The sequence below is a fragment of the Pongo pygmaeus genome, chromosome 3 (genome assembly GCF_028885625.2).
Source record: "Pongo pygmaeus isolate AG05252 chromosome 3, NHGRI_mPonPyg2-v2.0_pri, whole genome shotgun sequence".
Classification (NCBI taxonomy): Eukaryota; Metazoa; Chordata; class Mammalia; order Primates; family Hominidae; genus Pongo; species Pongo pygmaeus.
In genome coordinates this window covers 67,731,695-67,745,424 of record NC_072376.2, presented here as the reverse complement: position 1 = coordinate 67,745,424, position 13,730 = coordinate 67,731,695, and the positions used below count along the sequence as shown (strand labels likewise).

General features: G+C 39.5%; 1 long non-coding RNA gene across 2 annotated transcripts in view; it reads left to right on the top strand.

The window, feature by feature from the left end:
* The window catches only part of LOC129034716 (uncharacterized), a 40,607-nt gene extending 28,467 nt beyond the window's left edge, over positions 1 to 12,140 (top strand). For both annotated transcript variants that reach the window (XR_010126057.1, XR_010126056.1), the window contains exons 3-4: positions 8,013 to 8,158; positions 9,152 to 12,140. This is a non-coding gene — a long non-coding RNA (uncharacterized LOC129034716). The remainder of the gene's footprint in view (positions 1 to 8,012; positions 8,159 to 9,151) is intronic.
* The last annotated feature ends 1,590 nt before the right edge of the window (positions 12,141 to 13,730 follow it).

Sequence of the window (13,730 nt, the reverse complement as noted above, 5' to 3'; positions counted from 1 at the left end):
TTATGTGGGGCATCATGAGACTAAAGCTCTCACTAATGGGATCAGTGCCCTTTAAAAAGAGGCCGCGGAATGCTGTCTGGCCCCTTCTGCCATGTGAGGACACAGCGAGAAGACATCTGTCCACGAAGAAAGTGGGTTCTCACCAGACTCTGAATCTGCTGGCACCTTGATCTTGGACTTCCCAGCTTCCAGAACTGTGAGAAATAAATTTTCTCTTGTTTAGTCATATTATCAGGTATTTTGTAACAGCAACCTGAATGAAGTAGGGTATATAGCTTTAAAAACACCATGCTGATGACAATAACTCCTGAATTTATTTCATAATTCCAGGCCTTTCTCCCACACTCCAGAAGTACATCTATTAATATCTCCACTTGGATGTCTAATAGACAAGCTCAACTCCTGATCTCCCATCTCAGTTAAAGGCAACTCTGTCCCCAAGGTGGTCACATCAAAAGCCATGGAGTGAATCCTGGACTCCTATTCTTCTCACAGCCCACATCCAATTCTGGCTCCGTAGAAATCCTGTTGGTGCTACCCTCAAAACATATCCAGTGTCCAACTACTTTTGGCCACCTTCACTACTTCCATCCCTTCTGTTGTCACCATAACCATGTGTGTGTGTGTGTCTGTGTGTGTGTTTTGAGATGAGCTCTTGCTCTGTCACCCAGGCTATGCTCCATCATAGCTCACTGCAACCTTGAACTCTCGATCTCGAGTGATCCTCCCACCTTGGCCTCCCAAAGCACTAGGATCACAGGCATGAACCACCATGCCCAGCTCAATTACTTGATTTTGATGCTCATACTCTATTGTCTCCTCTCTCCCCACACTGGAATGTGAATTCCATGAGGGCCAGGGTCTTCGTCTGTTTTGTTCACTGATGTACCACAGGTGGAGAGAACAGAGCTTGGCATACAGATGACACTCAATAAATATTTGTCAAATGCATTAAATCAATAAGCAGAAAAATCAGATTGTAAGATTTTCCTGGTAATGATGATGATGATGATCATGATGATGCTGATGATAGCTATCTTTTATTGGGCACCTACAATGTGCCATTGACAGGCTATGCACTGTATCTCATTTCATCTTCAAAACAACCACCTAGCATAGATACCTTTATTTACCCTATTTTTCAGATGGAGTCTGAGGCACAGAAAATTTCTGTAATGTGGCTGGTCCAAGTGCAGTGGTGTTTACAATGAATAGATCACAACCAGTTACATATCTCTTTGTTTCTTCTCCATTCCCACTGCTTCACTTGACTAGCCTTTAAAAACTTTAAAGAAACATTAAAAAAAGAGAAAATTTTTGTAATTTGTCCCAGGTAACCATCATTGGAGGAGGCAGAGCCAAGATTAAACCCAGAGCTGTGTGCTCAACTTCTCCACTATTCTTATGCATTTCTGGAGTGAGTATTAATTAGTGCAGCTTTTCTGGAGGGTAATTTGACCTCAGCTTTAAAAAGGATATATTCATACATTTTATTGCAGAGAACTACTGACAGATATGCACAAAAGTCTATGCACACCAACGTTATAACAAACAAACAACCAAACAAATAAAAAATCAGGAAGAACCCAAATTATTCATAGCAGGTACATTCATACAATGGAAAACTACATAGCCAATGATACAACACTTTAAAACAATGTAATGACATGGAAAAACCTCCACACTATGTGGTAAGCAGAAACAAAAGAATAACAAGAAACCAGGACACAAAACTGCGTACATGTCATGATCTCCTAATTTTAAAAATTTGTGCATAAAAATAACTGGAAGGAGGACACCAAAATGTTAATAATGGTTCTCCTGATACTGTGATTATGGGTGCCTTTTATATTCTCCTGAATAAATTTATGTATAGCTTTTTACAGAAAAAGAATAATAATAATAATAGTTATATTATTATATATAGAATATATTATATTCTATATATAATATAGAATAATAGTTATATTATTATATATAATATATATATATTATATATAATATAATAATAGTGATATTATTATATATAATATAATAATAGTGATATTATTATATATAATATAATAATAGTGATATTATTATATATAATATAATAATAGTGATATTATTATTTATAATATAATAATAGTGATATTATTTATAATATAATAATAGTGATATATATAATATAATAATAGTGATATTATTGTATAATATATAATAATAGTGATATTATATAATATATAATAATAGTGATATTATTGTATAATATATAATAATAGTGATATTATATAATATATAATAGTGATATTATTGTATAATATATAATAATAGTGATATTATTGTATAATATATAATAATAGTGATATTATTGTATAATATATAATAATAGTGATATTATTGTACAATATATAATAATAGTGATATTATTGTACAATATATAATAATAGTGATATTATTGTACAATATATAATAATAGTGATATTATTGTACAATATATAATAATAGTGATATTATTGTACAATATATAATAATAGTGATATTATTGTACAATATATAATAATAGTGATATTATTGTACAATATATAATAATAGTGATATTATTGTACAATATATAATAATAGTGATATTATTGTACAATATATAATAATAGTGATATTATTGTACAATATATAATAATAGTGATATTATTGTACAATATATAATAATAGTGATATTATTGTACAATATATAATAATAGTGATATTATTGTACAATATATAATAATAGTGATATAATTGTACAATATATAATAATAGTGATATAATTGTACAATATATAATAATAGTGATATTATTATATAATATATAATAATAGTGATATATAATATATAATAATAGTTATATATTATATATAATAATAGTTATATTATTATATATATTAGTTATATATAATATATAGTTATTATATTTTATATATATAAATTATATATATAATATAATATATAATAGTTATATTATATATAATATATAATAGTTATATTATTATATAATATATAATGTATAATAATGTATATAATATATAATAATATATAATAGATAATATATTATCTATTATCTATTATCTATTATATAATTATCTATTATCTATTATCTGTTATCTATTATATAAGTATATATTATATATTATATATTATATAATTATATATATATTATATAGAATAATAGTTATTATTATTATTATTATTTTTAAGATGGAGTCTGGCTCTGTTGCCCAGGCTGGAGTGCAGTGGTATGATCATAGCTCATGGCAGCCTCCAAACTCCTGGGCTCAAGCAATCCTCCCACCTCAACCTCCTGGGTAGCTGGGACTGCAGGTGTGTGCCACCCCACCTGGCTATTTTTAAATTTTTTGTAGAGATAGGGTCTCACTTTGTTGCCCAGGCCAGTCTCAAACTTCTGGCTTCAAGCGATCCTCCTGCCTTGGCCTCCCAAAGTGCTGGGATTATAGGCCTGAGCTACCATGCCCAGCCAGAAAAAGTTATTTTTTATTTATTTATTTTTTTGAGATGGAGTCTCGCTCTGTCACCCAGGCTGGAGTGCAGTGGCGCCATCTCCGCTCCCTGCAAGCTGCATCTCCCGGGTTCACACCATTCTCCTGCCTCAGCCTCCCGAGTAGCTGGGACTACAGGTCAGGTGCCCGCCACCGTGCCCGGCTAATTTTTTGTATTTTTAGTAGAGACGGAGTTTCACCATGTTAGCCAGGATGGTCTCGATCTCCTGACCTCGTGATCCGCCTGCCTCGGCCTCGCAAAGTGCTGGGATTACAGGAGTGAGAAAAAGTTATTTTTAAAAGGAGTATCTGCTTCAACATTAAAATGTGCTTTTCCATTTATAAAATATGTTAATAAAACTTATTACAAAATTACACATACCTGAATAGCTGAAATAAAAGATTAGATATCCATGAAATATCAAAGGGCTCCTAAGAAGTTGGAATGCAACAACTATATTTCATATATCCAATTTTTTCCAGTATATATCCATATATCAATTTTTCTATATATCAAATTTTTGTATTGCATATCCTCATCTGGATAAAACATATTGAACCATTTCATTTAAGCACACTAGGTTTTCAATGTTTTAGTAAGGTTTAGCTTCTCTTTCCCTTTCTTTTGGAGGTATATTCCTTAAAATGATGTTAAGTTCTCTTTGGAGCACTTGGTTCTCTTTACCAGGAGAGAAGTATCTCATTCCATAGCAGAGTGCCTCGATAAGTTGTTTCAAGGACATTGCAAATAAAATGTATTTACACTGTTTCATCACATTAAGAAGTTACTGTATTATACACATTCCTAGGCAATAGTTACATGTAATCTCTCTTAACTCCTTTCCTGGAGAATTATCTTCTTTACTTGGAAAACATCACTTTTTTTTTCCTGATTACAAGTCATTCTGAGAGATGTCAGAAACCTACATGGTGCAAGTGAGTACTGTGGGTTTTCTTAACATCAAAAATAAGATCAATGCCTGAATGATTAGTTAACTTACTAAACAAAGAAAGAAAAGAAAAGGACACCTTTGAATTCGCTCATAGAACAACTTGAAAGATTCAAAAATGTTAATGTTTCTAGGTTAATAGTCATGCGACTGAAGTGACTTTTGAAATATATAATTCCTGAAGCCTAGATAGAATCTTAACATTCTTGTGGGTTTAAAGGTGAAATGTTTTAAAGGATTGGGAATGAATGTATTAACAGAAAGGCTATGAAGAGAATGAAAGAGCTGACAGAAAGTGCCACACTGGAGGGGAACACACACACCAGTGTGCACACACGTGCACAGCCACACACGTGCACACATGCATGAGCACGCGCACACACACACACACCTGTTCATACAGCTCCTACAGCAAACTGGGCTCAGTTTTGAGAACTTGAATATGAGCCAAATGCCTGCTCAAGAGAATGAGTCCAGCCTAGGTCAACATAGCCCAAGAGATGGGGCCAGCTATTGAAGAAAGAATGCAGGAGCCATCAACATCAAAACCAGAAACAATGACTGGAGACCTGAATTCCAAACCTGGAATGTAGAATATAAAGGAATGGAGAAGCACATTGTTTTCAGAGAATCCCAGAGCTGAAACACAGGGAATAAGAGGAGAAGAATAATTAACATGTATGAAATCCAGAAATCCCGTGGACCAGTAATGATCAGCAAAATGCCTGGCCAGGGCTGGAAGCCCCGAGGGCCACTGCCTATGGCTAGTTTTCCCAGCATACCCTAACCTCTTTCAGTGCTGCTGGGACCTCTGCCCTTCTCATCTCAGGCCCACCTTCCTGCAACCCTTCAGCAGGGAAGAAATGTCTTCCTGGGAGATCCCTTTCCTAGGGTCACGACCTTCAGGGAGCAGTCAGGCCAGAGCATCAGGTTTTCGGAGGCCATAGGGATGGGAAGGCCACCAGTGCCCTCTCAGAGGCCCCTGCATGGAGCCCCTGGTGTCTGGCATTTTCACCTTTCTATTTGGGTATTATGATATCCACTTTTATTCGTGAGGAAATTGAACTTATTCTGGGTCATTCAGTTCAAAATTAGCAATATTAGGTTTTAAAATTTCTTCTACTGTTCTCCAAAACTCAGATTCTGTTTTTTTGTTTTTGTTTTTGTTTTTGTTTTTTTTAGACTGAGTCTCACTCTGTCACCAGGCTGGAGTGCAGTGGCACAATCTTGGCTCACTGCAACCTCCACCTCCAGGGTTCAAGCCATTCTCCTGCCTCAGCCTCCCAAATAGCTGGGACTACAGATGCGTGACACCATGCCCAGCTAATTTTTGTATTTTTAGTAGAGACCAGGTTTCACCATGTTGGCCAGGATGGTCTTGATCTCTTGACCTCGTGATCTGCTCGCCTTGGCCTCCCAAAGTGCTGAGATTACAGGCGTGAGCCACCGCACCCAGACCAAAACTCAGATTCTTTTACTTATGACATCATCAAAAGCACATCAGAGTTCTACTCCTAATAACAAATGTTTAATTTTTAATGAAATGTGGGTGTTAGACCTTTACTAAGTGCTGGCAGGAATTTCTGATAGAGGTGGATTTTAGAAACCCTGGTTCTTACGTGTCCTCCCTCTCTCTCTTGCTCTGTCCGTTCATTCATTATTTATTTATTTATTTTTGAGACAGGGTCTCACTCTGTCACCCAGGCTAGAGTGCAGTGGCATGATCACAGCTCACTGTAGCCTCGACCTCCCAGGCTCAGGTGATCCTCCTGCCACAGCCTCCCGAGCAGCTGGGACCACAAGGGTGCACCACACCCAGCTAGTTACTTTATTTTTTGCAGACACTGGGTTTCACCATGCTGCCCAGGCTGGTCTCGAACTCCTAGATTCAAGCAATCTGCATGTCTCAAGCAATCTGCCTTCCGAAGTGCTGGGATTATAGGCATGAGCCACTGTGCCCCACCCATTTGTTCTTTCTTTCTCACTAATCTTCTTTTATTTCTCCCAATCTTAAGAGAGAGCTTTAGCTCCTAGGCCTTCATCCAGCCATCCATATCTCTGGTATGGACAAATGCAGTTTTCACCATCATATATCAAATACGTCCTCGAAGCCAACCCTCTCCCCGACCCGCACATCCAGGCTGGTGCCTTAATCTCACCCTTTGTGGAATTCCGTGCCAGGCCTTATGTTCTAGTGCACACCTTAAAAGGGATCTGCATATCCAAAAAGCTGTGCTGCTCAGGAAGCAAGGAGGCCAGCCCCTCCGGCTGCCCCCACCATCCTCACTGTGCTCTTTTCTGGATCTTACTTGCAGTGGGGCAGGAATTCCAGGCTTTTCATTTTTCTTACTTCTATGAGGAGAAAAAAAGAAAGAATGTTCAGATGGGTGGATGAGGCACATGGATTCCTCCACCTGAGGACTCCCAGAAAAGCAACTGAAAATGGAACACATGTTTTAATTTTTTCAGATTCAAGCCCCATGTTTTCCAACAGAACAAAAATGTGACATAATGCTTCTCCACGGAGGCAACAAGTGTGGGGTTAAACAGGGAGAACGAAGGTGGTAACAGAGGCCGGTGTCGAGGGAGTGTGAAGGGAAGGAAGGGCTCTTGGCTCACACCATGGGGGGCAGGGGGAGGTGTGGGCTTGCCCTTTGTCCTCCTCTGGACTCTTATATGAGGCTGCCTTTTGCTTCCAAATCTGCCAGAACTTGAGATGAATGCCTGAGCCATAAAATAAATGGGCTGAGGTTCAAGAAAGCCCACCTAGCCATTCTTACCAATGGTGACTGGAGTTACGTTCATAAACAAATTAGGAGGATCAGTCACACTGATGGACCAAAAGGTCATACTTACAGAGCAGTAATGTCTATGTGGATATGAAGCACATATGCTGTTCATAGTGGTATTAAAGTGGCTGTGGATCAGACATCAGACCTGGCTCAGGGGTTGTCTCCTCAGGAAGCTTTCATTGACTGCTCCTGGCAAGGCCTCCAGGATAGATGGGACTTCGCTCATGCGGAATCCCTCCGGATACCCAGAAGCATATTTACCTGGGATATTCACTCTGTTCATCCATCTCTCTTCTCACTAGCCTGTGACCTCCTTGAGGATGAAAACTGTGTCCTTCTTGGCTCTCCAATACCAGCAGTCAGTCTAGGGCCTGGCACACAGTAGGGCTTCAAGACCTGTGTCTTGAGGCACCTTAAGCCTTTAGGTAGTTGGAGACAGGATAATTAGTGGTTTATGTGCAGGGACCATGGACCCAGACCTCCTAGGGCTGAATCCTGCTATCAGCTCATAATAACTGTGGGCTCTTAGGCCCACAATTTCGTCATCTGTAAAATGGAACTGTGATTGGTACCCACCTCTTTAGACTGTTGAGTGCTGAATGAGATAATTATTTTAAAAGTTTAGCCCAGGGCCTGCCTAGTAGCAGTTCTGTAGTGATTCATTAACAATAGCTAATCTTACTATATCATTAGGCTGAGAGCTTTTCTGAGCAAGAGCAAATGGAGTCTAGTTCTGTCCTTTTCTTTGCCTTGAATCCAGGTTTCAGAGAGTGATTCATCCTAAATCCTGCTTCTCCCTATATGGCATGTAAACCCTTCCAGATTCCTGGAAACTACATCCTGGTTGTTTATCTCAGCAAGCTGAGCCGACGACTGAAGGCTCATGACCACTATCTCGAAAAGCAGGTCAGTTTAACTTTGGTATTTCTGAGGAAGCTGATGGCATCAGTCCATTTCTGGCTCTTTGATGATTTCCTCTTGGTTGCTGTATATCTTAGTCCATTTTCTGTTGCAATAACAGAATACAATAGACTGGGTAATTTATAATAAACAGAAATTTATTTCTCACATAGTTCCAGAGGCTAGGAAGTCCAAGATCAAGGTGCTGGGATCTGGTGAGGGCTTTTGTGCTACATCAGCTCATGGCAGAAGGTGAAAAGGCAAGTGAGTACACAAGATAGGGAAAACTGGACCAAATGCATCCTTTTATCAGGAGCCCTGTCCCATGACAACTAACCGGCTCTGGTGATAATGGCATTAATCCGTACACGAGGACAGAGCCCTCACGACCTAATCACCTTTTAAAGGTCCAACCTTTTAACACCATCACAATGACAACTAAATTTAGAATGGGTTTTGAAGGCCACATTCAAACCACAGCACTGGGTTACAGGATGAACACTGGAAAGATGGAGCCATGTTTAGTTCCTTGGTACTTCCAAATATTTAAATAGCTCACAGATTGGGTATTTCTCAAAATTAATATCCTCCTTAAAAATGAATACTCACTCTCACCCTCTGCCAAGTCCTTTTATTATTATAACCCCATTAATTGTCGTAACACTTCTATGAGAAGGGCCAGATAGCCTCCCTTTTAAAAATCAGATATTAAAGTCCCAGAGAAGTTAAGTGAATTGTCAGGATCACACAGAAAACAGCAATGTGTGTGTTGAGGGAACACTATAGAACTCAGGACTCTTGACAATGAGACCAGTTGACCCAGTTTGGATACCTGTCCTCCCCAAATCTCATGTTGAAATTTGATCCCCAGTGTTGGAGATGGGGCCTGCTGGGAGGTGTTTGGGCCGTGGGAGTGGATCCCTCATGACAGGCTGCAGAGACTTGCCACTCTCCCATCAAGATTACAGTCTATTTCTCCACCTCCTTGAATCTCTGTAGGTCCTGTGACAGCTGCACTCAGAATATGGCAGAACTGACTCTCCACCTGTTCCTGGTGTGACCCTTCACTGGCCCATACTTGTCATAACACTTTGGCCTGGCAGCTTCTGTTTCTACCTTTAGAAGCCAGTTGTCAAGTAAGAAGTGCAGGTACACTGAAGCCACCATGCTGCATGAAGCCCAGGTGAAGTCGGGGAGGCCTGGGGGGCAAAGCACTACATGAAAAGAGAAAGTCCAGAAGGCACTGAGGCACCAGCCATATGAGGGAGCCATTTTGAGTGTCCCGCCTGGATGAGCCTTTGGATGACTGCAACCCCGGATGCTATCTGATTGTGATCTTGAGACCCTAGACGAGAATCTCCTGGATGATCCCAGCCAAAGCACAACTTTGTGAGCAGTAATAATACATTTTGGTTTAAATCCATTTGGTTTCGAGGTGGTTTGTTATGCAGCAATACATAATGTGAACACTGGCACAGAATAGGCAGTTGGTAAATATTTATCAAATGAATAATTAATAGATGTGGTTCTTTTCATTCTTTGATTGCTGGAAGCTAAAAGGCCCGCAGTAATTCTTAGTCAGACCCACGATCAGAGTGTCTTTCAGGGTGGAAGTCTGTCCCTGTATCACAACATCCTTACCGTAGGCCTGTGATTTAATCCTTGCAAGACTAAAGCAAGAAGAAGACAACTTCTGCAAGAGTAGGTCTGGGAACTGAGGGTCCAGCATGGGAGATAAGACCAGGGAAGTTGGCAGGTTGTCCCTGGCCTCTTTGCTTATTGTGGCACATGCCATCTTTATTCTTTTAGGTTTTTTTTTTTTTTTGAGACATAGTTTTGCTCTTGTTGCCCAGGCTGGAGTGCAATGGTGCGATCTTGGCTCACTGCAACCTCCACTTCTGGGTTCAGCTGATTCTCCTGCCTCAGCCTCCCTAGTAGCTGGGATTACAGGCATGTGCCACCACGCCCAGCTAATTTTGTATTTTTAGTAGAGACAGGGTTTCTCCATGTTGGTCAGGCTGGTCTTGAACTCCAGACCTCAGGTGATCTGCCTGTCTCGGCCTCCCAAAGTGCTGGGATTACAGGCATGAGCCACCACCCCCAGCCAACATGCCATCTTTAAATCATCATACACACAGCTGAGTGAGACAGGCAGAAGGCAAGGAAGTCCATGAAATGCAAAAGATAGAGAGGTGAGCAGTGGCTGCGACTGTCTCTGGGCAGCGGAGTTACAACCAATTTAAAATACATCCTTCTTTTTGTTAATTTGTATTTTCTAAACAACCTTCAAAATATGTCTTACTGTTTTACTAAAAATAATAAATAATTTTTTTTTTTTGAGATGGAGTCTTGCTCTGTTGCCCAGGCTGGAGTGCAGTGGTGTGATCTCGGCTCACTGCAACTTCCCCCTCTGGGGTTCAAGCAATTGTCCTGCCTCAGCCTCCCAGGTAGCTGGGATTACAGATGTGTGCCACCATACCCAGCTTATTTTTGTATTTTTAGTAGAGACAAGATTTCACCATGTTGCCCAGGCTGGTCTCAAACTCCTGACCTCAAGTGATTGGCCTGACTTGGCCTCCCAAACTGCTGGGGTTACAGGTGTGAGCCACTGCACCCGGCCAATAAACTTTTATTTAACAGTTTCACTTGTGCTGTGAACTTTGCAGAAGGCCAAAACAACCAAACCAAAATTGTAACAAGACAAAACAACCAAATAGAAACCCAGCCTCCAAAATTACATTCTCTTCCTCCAAAAGATTAAAGCAAGAACTGCCATATGATTCGGCAATCTCACTGCTGGGTATATATCCAAAGAAAATGAAATCTGTATGTCCAAGAGATCTTTATACTCCCATGTTCACTGCAGCATTCTTCAAAATAGCCAAGATATAAAATCAACCTGATGTCCATGGATGGATGAATAAATAAAATGTGATGTATATATACACACACTATTCAGTCTTAAAAAAGAAGAAGGCTAGGCATGGTGACTCACACCTGTAATCCCAGCATTTTGACAGGCTGAGGTGGGAGGATCGCTCGAGGCCAGGAGTTCAAGACCAGCCTGGGCAACAGAGTGAGACACTGTTTCTTGAAAAAAAAAATTTTTTTAAGTTAGCCAGGTGCGGTGGTATGCATCTGTAGTCCTAGCTACTTGGGAGGCTGAAGCAGGAAGATCACTTGAGCCCAGAAGCTCAAGGTTACAGTGAGCTATGATCATGCCACTGCATTCCAGCCTGGGCCTCAGAGCAAGACAAGAAAGAAGGAAGGAAGGAAGGAAGGAAGGAAGGAAGGAAGGAGAGGAAGGAAGGAAGGAAGGAAGGAGAGGAAGGAAGGAAGGAAGGAAAAAGTAGAAGAAGGAAGGAAGGAAGGGAGGGAGGGAAAAGAAAGAAAGTGAAGAAAGAATGAAAGAAAGAAAGAAAGAAAGAAAGAAGAAAGAAAGAGTCAGCTGGACGTGGTGGCATGCACCTACAGTCCCAGCTACTCTAGGAGAAGCTGAAGCAGGAGAAGGAAGGAAGGAGAAAGAGAGAAAGAGAGAGAAAGAAAGGAAAGAAAAAAAGAAAAAAAAGAAGAAAGAAAAGAAGAAAGAAAGATAAAGAAAGAAGAAAGAAAAGAAGAAAGAAAGAAAGAAAGAAAGAAAGAGAAAGAAAGGAAGGAAGGAAGGAAGGAGAGGAAGGAAGGAAGGAAAAAGAAGAAGAAGGAAGGAAGGGAGGGAGGGAAAAGAAAGAAAGTGAAGAAAGAATGAAAGAAAGAAAGAAAGAAAAGAAAGAAAGAGTCAGCTGGACGTGGTGGCATGCACCTACAGTCCAGCTACTCTAGGAGAAGCTGAAGCAGGAGAAGGAAGGAAGGGAGAAAGAGAGAAAGAGAGAGAAAGAGAGAGAAAGAAAGGAAAGAAAGATAAAAGAAGAAAGAAAAGAAGAAAGAAAGATGAAAGAAGAAAGAAAAGAAGAAAGGAAGATGAAAGAAAAAAGAAAAGAAGAAAGAAAGAGAAAGAAAGAAAGGAAGGAAGGAAGTAAGGAAGGAAGAAAGAAGAGGAGAGGAGAGGAGAGGAGAGAAGAGAAAGAGAAAAACAGATTCAGCTGGGCATGGTGGTGTGCACCTATAGTCCCAGCTATTCTAGCAGAGGCTGAAGCAGGACAATGCCTCGAGTTTATAAGTTCAAGTCCAGCCCGGGCAACATAGTGAAACCCCATCTCTGAAACAAAATGAAACAGAAAAAAGAAAGGAAGAAATTTTGTCATTTTTGACAATATAGGTGAACCTAGAGGACATTATGCTAAGTGAAATAAGCCAGGTACAGAAAGATACATAGTGCCCGATCTCACATGTGGGCTCTAAAGAAAGTCTGAAACTCACAGAAGCAGAGAGTAAAATGATGGTTAAACCGGAGGAATAAGTTCTAGTGATCTATTGTACAACATGATGACTATAGTTAATAATAATGAATTATATATTTCAAAATTGCTAGAAGAATAGATTTTAAATGTTCTCACTACAAAGAAATGATAAGTATTTGAGGTGATGGATATGTTGATATGCTTGAATTAATCATGCTGCAATGTGTATGTACATATATCATAACATCACATTGTATCCCATAAATGTATAAAATTATTTGTTAATTAAAAATAAAAATAAAAAGTAAATATCATGAAAAATTACATTCTCACCAGCTAATCATTTTTTTTCAGTCTTCAAGGCCATTATTTTAGGAAATAAAGAAATATGCCATCCTAAAGTAGCTTATAAAGGGCAAATGAGAGCGAGCCTTTGGTAGGGTATGGCAAGGGGGTGGCAACTGTCTGGAAGCCAGGTGCAGAGGACTCTCTCATCTTTATTTTTCCATGGAATATTTAGTTCCCTCAGCTTGGTCCCTTAGTGTCCCATCTAGCAGCAACTTGGACTCATCAAACACTCTGATTTATAATTATCCAGCATTAAGTTGCTCTTTGGCAACAATTTTTGGTGATTCTGCTCATTGGTGTGTGATTAATTACACCCTATTAAGAGACCAGTATATGTTCTGTGGGAGTGTAACCTTGTCTAATTTGTGGGGAGCAGTTTTCAGCGCAGCCAGCTCAGGAACAATTTAATACTGAATCACCAGCAAAGAATCATTGCTTCTAAAGCAGGCAGCTCAGAATTTGGAAATCTGATGAGGAAAAAATAAAATAAAACTAGAAAAATTAGTTTGGGAGGGGAACAACTCCACCTCCCCAGTTAGGTTCTCCCAGGGGTCTCCTGAGGATAGATTCACAACTATTTAATGTCATTTGATTCAGCTGACACTTATTGACTCCCGCTTTATGTCAGGAGCTGTTTGGGCTACTGGCTCCACATAACACATGGCATTCATTCATTCATTCATTCATTTAGTAAGAATTTAGTGAGCATCTATTATGTCCCAAGCATGTTCTAGATCTAGATTCTTTTCTTACATCACACCAGGGTAGGAATTTCTGTTTTGTGCATTGATATAACACAGGAATCTAGACCTAGAACAATGCTTGGCACACAATAGATGCCTACTAAATTCTTACACATGCACATACACACACACACACTCCTCCTGATGCTC